Source organism: Heloderma suspectum, chromosome 8, assembly GCF_057233095.1.
Source record: "Heloderma suspectum isolate Gila_16-S chromosome 8, 16-S_ref, whole genome shotgun sequence".
NCBI classification, from domain to species: Eukaryota; Metazoa; Chordata; class Lepidosauria; order Squamata; family Helodermatidae; genus Heloderma; species Heloderma suspectum.
In genome coordinates, this window is record NC_139465.1 from 6,282,674 (window position 1) to 6,291,881 (window position 9,208).

Genomic DNA, 9,208 nt, shown 5'->3' on the forward strand with positions numbered 1-9,208 from the left:
GCTCACCTTCAACAGTGACACGTGCTAAGTATCTAATGCACACGCTAGTCCAGGTCTCCAACATGGCGCCCATGGGCACCAATGTACCCAAAGACACCTTGAGTCTTGATACCTGCTAGGCTGCCTGTCCATCCTGATTTTTATTTTATTTCTTATTATTTTCCTATTACCCTTTTTGTTTAACTGGGAGGTAGGCATACTGCAAAGCAAACGGCTGTCCCCACCATCTTTATTTGGGTTCAAAGTAGTGATTTTGTGCTTTGGACCTCAGATAACCACCTCTGCCTTGTAGTTAGGTTCTTGGGCAAGTTACGTTCCTTTTAGTTTTGCCAGTTTGCCTTCTGGGAAATGCGTATTTCTGACCAGCCACACCCACCACGACAGCCATTTTGTGAGAGCGCCGATAACACTCAAAATTCCAGATGCGTCCACCAAGCCTAATGTCCTGGGGACTCCTCGTCTAGCACTTGGTTCAGACCTGAACATACATCACTTGATTATTTGCCACATGCACATATGTTTATTGCTCTAAGCCACAGGGCATTGCAGAACAGCGAGTCACAAAGACATCTGTCAGGATGAATACAGGTATAAACAAGAAGGAGAAAATTACACATTCCATTTAAAAGCATTCGTGGTTTAAAATACATCTTGGAACATTCACATTTAAAATACACCTCAAATCTTACTAAAATTACTCACAAAACCTAACAGAGTAACCACCACTGGTGCAAACACAGAGATAGAAATAAAACAGAATTTTGCATTCAATTTAGAAATGCACAGATTTAAAATGGACCTTGAAGCATACTGAAATTACTCACCAGGTTAGCCCTTTCAGATCGCTGAACTCCCCTTACAGTCGGTTGCCATCTCATCCAAGGTTCTCGCTCTAATTTTCTTTGCTGCGGTCACATATAATGCGACTTGATAAGAACCATACTTCTGCTTGTCAGAAAGCAGCTGGATTAGAAACATAGAGTAGTAGGGTTGGAAGGGGCCTACAAGGCCATCAAGTCCAACCCCCTGCTCAATGCAGGAATCCAAGTCAGAGCATCCCTGACAGATGGCTGTCCAGCCTTGTCTTGAAGGCCTCCAGTGTGGGAGAGCCCACCGCCTCCCTAGGTCATTGGTTCCATTGTCGCATTGCTCTAACAGTCAGGAAGTTCTTCCTGATGTCCAGCCGGAATCTGGCTTCCTGTCACTTGAGCCCATTATTCCGTGTCCTGCACTCCGGGATGATCGAGAAGAGATCCTGGCCTTCCTCTCTGTGACGACCTTTCAACCTTTCTGTGAAAACCTTTTCAATTATTACATTCTGAGCTGGCCACTGCTACTACATTGCGACACAAGGTGAGACCAAAAATGCTCTCTGGGACAAGCATACAGTGGACAGCACAATAAGTAGCGCACTAGATCCTCCACACAACCATTTCCACAAATACAGAGTCTATGATTTAGAGGAATGTGAACAGACCAGCCTTCCAAGTCGCTTTTGAATATATGCACAGCTTCCATTGACCAGCACTGCCTTTGAGAGGATGTGAAGAAGTGACACCTAATCTGTTCAGACATGAAGGGTACCTCAATGCTGCAGCGATCAAGTGCTGAGCTGTGCATGTGCGAATCGACCCTCGCATTCAGCTTTGGAAAACCAGAAGAGGGAAAAACAAACTAGTTGGGCTCAGTATTCTTCTCAGTAAGAGACTGAGCAGGTCAAAATGAGAAGGGATGAAGAGGGTCTCATGGTTCCAAAGCATGTGGAAGCCTACTTGGGTAGTAAGGTTAAGGCAGCAGCAGCAGCAGCAACAAAACAATAATAATATTTTAAAAATTGGAAACCAAAAAGGCTGCCCTAACGATCTGCTCACTGTCATCCAATGCAAGAGCCACTTCAGGCCTAAAAGTAGAATAATAAATATAAGAACCACAATTCTTATGAGGAAAGGAACATAGGCTCCTTTTGATGCATATTGGGCAACATTCAAAAGCACAGAAACATAACACTTGAGAGCCAGTGTGGTGTAGTGGTTAGAGCAGGAGTGGGCAACTTGTGGCCCTCCACATGTTTTGGCCTACAACTCCCATCAGCCCTGGCCAGCATAGCCAATGGTGAGGGCTCATGAGAGTGGTAGGCTAAAACATCTGGAAGGCCACAAGTTGCCCACTCCTGGATTAGCGTGTCAGAGCAGAACCTCTCATAGGGGAGATGCTCCAGCCCCCTGATCATTTTAGTTGCCCCTTTCTGCACTTTTTCTAGCCAGAGGAGCACAGGCCACTGTTGTGTAGTGGCAGAAGACCACCAACAACTTAAGTCATGCCGTTTTCCAGGGGTGTGGAAAGCTGTGGCCCTCCAGATGGTGTTGAACTATAACTACCAGTATCCCTGACCATTGGCCATGTTGGCTGGAGCTAATGGGAGTTGAAGTACAGCAATGTCTGGAGGGCTGCATCTTCCCCAACCCTGCTATGCTCCCAATTAAATGTTGAGTATTTCAGCTTGAGAATTTGTTTTCTTTGGAGGGGAAGACTGGGTGGGGCCATTGCACCGTCTGTTGAATCTTGATGATTCAGATTCCACAAAGGTGTTGGTTATGCTACAAGTTTATTAAACAAAGTTATATATGCACCTCTATGAGCAGGGCTCTTAATACAGGCCTGCAGCAGTTTCGTTAGGCTGTGCTGTGCTTAAAGGGACAGTAGCACACCAGTAATCCGTTTCCCCAGAATGTGACGCAGCCATCGTTATGATCAATGGCATCAGTTTCCAAGGGAGGCAATCGCACTGCAGACAGAAGGTTAAAAATCCCACCAAGAAGTGGTCACAAGAACCAAGAACTTTACACTCCAGTGCAGAAGACTGGGCAATTTCAGGGCTGGTGGTTGGTGCTCTGCCTTCAGGCCCAATTCATTCATGCTCTGGCATCAGCGAGGCTCAGTCCCATCAATACAAAGGGAGGTTGCTTACAGTTAAAATGAGCAAACCCACCCTAGCAGTTGAACTGCTCAGGACCGTGAACTCTGAGCTGCTGCATCTGCTTCCTCCAAATCTCGTGTTTAGTTTCTCAGATGTGTTAGAAAAACATGTGTTAGAAAATTAACAGCCACTTCTCTCCCCCACCCCACTTTCTTCTGCTTACAAGGGCTGCATTGCTCAACCTGCCATTTCAGGGCATTTCCAAAAGGCGCTGTAGCCTGGGGTTTCTTCCTGTCTTCTTGGTGCTGTTGAAATCTGGGATGTTCTCTGCAAGTTGCTCCTGTTTGGTTGCTGCACACCCTTGTGGCAGAGCCAGTCTCTCCCCAGTCTGTTTGAAAGCAACCAAGGGAAGAAGGGATGGCAGCTGGAAGGGCCCCCTCTACTCTCGTGCAGCTGTGAGGGCGGAGATGGCACCTTAAAGGGTTGGGTAGAAGTGACAACTTCAGCTGGGGCAGCTTTTGGGACCTCTGCATCGGAAGCTGTGCCTCCCCAAGTCCCCTCTTCTACATGCGGCACTTAAGAAGGTACAAAAGCCACTGGCATCTGGCAACGTGCATTTTTCGAGCCCAGTTTAAAATGCTGTTGAACCTCTTTATGCCAGAGGGCCGAATTCCATTTCGGAGAAGCTCCGGGGCTGCATTCCACTGGTGGGTGGGGCTGAAGGCAAAAGGGGTGGAGCCAAAAGGCCAGCATATTTTAACTTAACACTGTTATTGCCTTAGGAGAGGCATTTCAACAAGAGCTGTGCACAAATAGTCTCTTGAAATATCTTACTTGTGTGGGCAGAGCAATTTGGGAGACAATTTTACCAAATTTCTCCCAAGGGAGGAGAAATTCTCAACACTTTCTCCCAGGCAGGGCTCCCCGTTGGCAAGGCTTGTAGCACAGCTTCTGTCTTTTTTCCTAAGGGTTTGAGTTTTTTTTGATGCTACACCATCAGCTGTCTTGGCAGGTGGGACCCCAGTTTGCCTCCACCACAATGCAGGGGTGAGGGGGGCAGGATTGTGTCCAGCTCTAAGGATGAGGCAGAGTTGGTGATCTGCCAAAATCCATCCTCCAATTTCCTGAAAGTTGTCTCCCCGCCATGAAAGAGGTTTACATTGTTCTGCCTCCTTCAGGATGTGTGATAATGTATTTTTGTGGAGACGATACCATCCTAATGGCAGAAAGCGAAGAGGATCTCAAAAGCCTCTTGTTGAGGGTGAAAGAGGAGAGTGCAAAAGCTGGTTTGAAACTCAACATTAAAAAAACTAAGATCATGGCATCTGGCCCCATCACTTCCTGGCATATAGAAGGGGAAGAAATGGAAGCAGTGACAGATTTTACTTTCTTGGGCTCCAAGATCACCGCAGACGGTGACTGTAGCCATGAAATTAAAAGATGCTTGCTCCTTGGGAGGAAAGCTATGGCCAACCTAGACAGCATAGTCAGAAGCAGAGACATCACCTTGCTGACAAAGGTCCATCTAATCAAAGCGATGGTTTTCCCAGTAGTAATGTATGGCTGTGAGAGCTGGACTATAAGGAAGGCTGAGTGCCGAAGGACTGATGCTTTCGAACTGTGGTGCTGGAGAAGACTCTTACGAGTCCCCTGGACTGCAAGGAGGTCAAATCAGTCCATCCTAAAGGAAATCAACCCTGAGTGCTCATTGGAAGGACAGATACTGAGGCTGAAGCTCCAATATTTTGGCCACCTAATGAGAAGAGAAAACTCTCTGGAAAAGACCCTGATGCTGGGAAAGACTGAAGGCAAAAGGAGAAGGGGACGGCAGAGGATGAGATGGCTGGATAGCATCACTGATGCAATGAATATGAACTTGAGCACACTCTGGGAGAAAGCGCAGGACAGGAAGGCCTGGCGTGCTATGGTCCATGGGGTCACGAAGAGTCGGACACGACTGAACGACTGAACAATCACAGCTGGCCTCCCGGGCTGCCTGCACATCCTGATCTGAAAAAGCCCTGTGGGACAAATTGCTTCATGGTGCCATAAACTGGACTTTAATTGAAGTGTAGGAAGCTGAGAGGCCACAGGCTGCCAGAGAGATGATAGTACAATGAAAAACAGGACACTTGTGCTCACTCCTTGGCTACCTCCTAAGCAAGGTAAGCCCAAGAACCCCAAACCCAGCCCATGAGAATTTCTCCAAAATTCTTCACCATTGAATTTGTTTTCAAAAGCAGTTTCTCTTCTATCAAATGGAATGAGAAGGGTCGACAAAATGTGGGAGAATTTTTTGGCACAGCACTAATTTCAAGCTTTTTGAATGGAGAAAAGGGGCACAGAAGCCAGGAAACCACCAAATGGCCAGTGGCTGGGGGAAAGGGGGTGGGGCCTGAGGAAGTGGGCATGGCCTTTTGGGGAATCCCAGATGGCTGGATTTGGCCCATGGTCTGAGGTTCTGCCACCCCTCCTTTAAAGCTTTCAATGGTTTGGGCCCAAGTTTTTAGATGGACTGAATTAGCTCGCTCTGCACTTTGAGTTCATCAACAGAGGCCCTTCTCTCTGTCCCACGAATGGAAATGTCGCAAGATGATGAAACAGAGATTTTATTTGTAAAACAAGCCCAACACGTTTCCCTCTATTTTTATTTCAAGGCCTTCTTCAGGGGGTTATTAAAAACATCTGCAGAAATTCCTGTAAAGATGTCTCCTACTAAAATTCACTGGTGACTCACTTCCCTTGTCCTCCTCCAAGGGCAGTGAGGTTGAAAATGCAAGTGAGAGGGCCTTTTGGGTTGTGGTTCTGCAGTAAATAATAAATAAATAGTAACTAATAATCTTTTCTGGAATGATGAGATTCTATCGGGTTCTCCAGGCCCCTTCTTTGCAAGCCTTCAGGAAAGGTCTGTTCTTGTTGGCTTTTTCTTAATTATGGGGTTGCTTGTTTTATTAAGAATCTCTGCTTTTCTGGAATTTTATTGTTTTGTACTGTTTCTTTCACCTTCTACACCACTTTGGGAGGCTCCAACCTTAAAAGTCACTCTAAAAATAATTTAAAGTAAATAACTATCATGCCATCAGCGTGCGTGGCACTTCACAGAGTACAAAAAAGAAGAAAAAAGGTAGGTTTCTGCCTCCAAGTAACATACAATTTAAAACCAACAATAGGAAAGACAATACACTAGAAGAGGAGGTGTGGAGAGTAGAGTAGCAAGGAATGAAGCCAAGCAAATGAAGAGGATTAAAGCAGTTAAGCCAAAAACCACAAGACGGAGTAGGTTTTAGGGAGGAGGAGAGATGGGCGGAAATTCTGATAGTCAGGAATCAACAAGTGCAGCTGTCGCAGCATGTGAGTTTGGACTTGAGGGTCCTTTGGACAGTTCTGACAGTAAGAATTTGATGTACGACTGTATGATTCCATGAATTGCCACAGAGCCCAGCTATTTCAGTGGCGCAATAGTGTTCTGTGTAATTCAGAAGTTGAATCAACAGCAGGCTGTACATTCAGTGGGCCAGCTTTGAAAACAAAGTATGGCAACTAGCTGCTTGATTAGCAGAAATTTAGCAGGCAAAGCTTTTGTCATCACTTATCTCTGTGTCAGGAAAAAACAACGATGCTTCACCTCACGTGAATACCAATTCGTTATGTGACAATGAACGTCACCGGGGTAATGCTAAACCAATGGGAAATGGCACCTTACCTCTTTTGCAGAGTGCAAAAGATGGCTTTGAACCACATTCCGGGCAGGATTTTAAATACCACTATGTACCTTATGGTGGCTGTTTGAAGTATTTTAGAACTGTGCAAAAATGAGCTTTCAAAATTCTTTACCCTATTTCTGGACAGAGAAATGGGGTGCGAGGCGAGACAGCATTTCACCAAATTTCTTCAGGGAGAAGGTAAATTCTCCAACACTTTCTTGGGGTGAAGCTCACTGTTAGCAGCACAGCTTCTTTCTTCCTCCCACAGCAAAGCTTTTTGTTTTGTTTTATTGCTGCTGCAAATGACAGTAACAGCATTGACTGCTTTGGCAGTCTGGTCACCATTTTGCATATTCTACAATGCCCCAGGGCATTATAGAGGTGGGGTGGTGGTGGTGGTGGTGGTAAAATGGCAGCCTCCACAAAAAAGAACATTGGTAGAGAATATTTGGAGATGGTGTGTATATTATATGTATTTTGTAAGTCTTTTGCAAGCTAATGGATCTTAGTTACTCATTCAAGACCAACCCACCCCAAAATACTTGGTGTTAGAACAGGGATAGCACACAATAATATATTGTTGCTGGGAAAAATCTATTACAGACACTTTATCTGTGTGGGAAGCTAAATTCAAAGTCACCAGTTTCTCTAGGCTCAGAAAAAATAACACCAGAATTACAAGAAACTCCTAACAACGGCAAGAAGAAAAAAGCAATGGACCTGCTCTGTCAGGTACCTTCCCGTCCACCAGTTAAGCCAACCTGCACATTGATTTCTCCATCTTTGAAAAGGGCATTTCAACCACCTTGAAGCACTGGTACCCAGCACAAACAATTACTGAAAAAGCTACTGTGAGGATTGCAGCTAGACTCAGAGGAACAGGTAAGTTGGAGGGGGTGGCAGATGACATCATCAGCATCCCTGCTAATCAAAATGTCTCAGTACTTCAACCCGGTGAGCCCCGGCTCTTCTACACCACTACACTAGCCTATTACTTAAAGGTGCCCCCTTAGCACCTTAAAGTAATGAGGAGGAATAGCAGCTGGTGACAATGGTGGTGAGACAGTCGACTCACTGAGGGAGGGGTCCCAGTGTGGGTGTCTTGCACAAGGGACCTCCAAAACCTGGGGCTGTCACTGACCAGTGGTTTCATACGCAGAAATCAGTGGTGCGGCTTTTCATGGCACCATAGAGATATGAATCAACTCCTCCTGGCGCAGGTCAGACCTTTTAAAACAGGACAGGAGGTAGATCAGGAGCTGCTGGTACATGCATCTCAGGGTGATTTGCAGCAGATTAGCAAAAGTTTCCAACTTCCAATGTTTTGTTTTACATTTCTGTACCGCCCAATAGCCAAAGCTGTCTGGGCAGTCCATAGCAATTAAAACCACAAAATGCATCATAAAATACAATGTAAAATTTAAAATGTAAAAGCTTAAAAGCTTAAAACTACAGTATAAAAGTACAATCCACAATAAAATCTAGCAAAATGCAGAGATTTAAAATACTATTACAGATTTTAAAAAACCCTAAAGCTGCTAAAAGACTAAAATGACTGGGAAAATAAAAAGGTCTTCATCTGGCACCAGAAAGTGTACAACGAAGGTGCCTGGCAAGCCTTTCTGGGAAGTTCGTTCCACAACTGGGGTGCCAGAGCAGAAAAGGCCCTGTTCTTGGTAGCCACTAGCCTCACTTCTTTTGGCAGGGGCTCCTGGAGCAGGACCTCAGCAGCTAATCTTAGGGTCAAGGCAGGTACAACCCCTTGAACAGAAACAACAACAAAAAGGCTTTCTCTCCCCACCAAACACAGAAATAATGAAAGCTTGGGGGAAAAACAGAAGTGGATTTGTGTGTGAAAGGACTGTGTGATCAGTTCTGGTCCTGAAAATAAATTTTTGGGCTGATCATGTGCTCAAAGGCACCCCAGTCCTTGATTCTGAGTGTACAAACCCCCCTTCCCCATTTTGTAACTGGCTCTGGTTGGTGGATCTTGAGGTTCCAGACCCCCCGCCCAAATCAATCCGCAAAGCCTGAAGTTTGTCCACCTCTGAATTCAAGTGACAGCTCTATGGGTTGGTTAAAAAACTAGCAACCTTACTTAGGTGTAGGACAGAGCACGTGCTTTATGACATGAAGAAAGGGAAAGAAAATGCGCTCACTCTGAAGCCTGAATCATGCTATGCCAAGTTTCCCCGAGCAAACATTGGTAACGAAAGTAATTTGCAAGGGAGAACCTATTTGCATTGGTCTTGTGAGAAACCAGTTCTGATCTAGAGATTTCCCCCACCTACTGATGAGAAGGTGAAGTTGTAGGAGTTACAGTGAGAACAGGCTGAAGATGGCAAAGCGAGGCATGAGTGCAATCTGTTTTTTTTAAAATAGCACTGCTCAGGCTAAGAACAAGAGCAATTTGCTACTGGAGATTTCCTTCTCCAAATGGATGCCAATGTTCGCTTTGTCTCAGCATGGTGGATACCAGGCTATTTATGGCATTTTAAGCCAATTTAGACTGGATTTCCTGCAGCTGTAAAGCACTAGCACATTGTTGTTGTTGTTGTTCAGTCGTGTCCGACTCTTTGTGACCCCG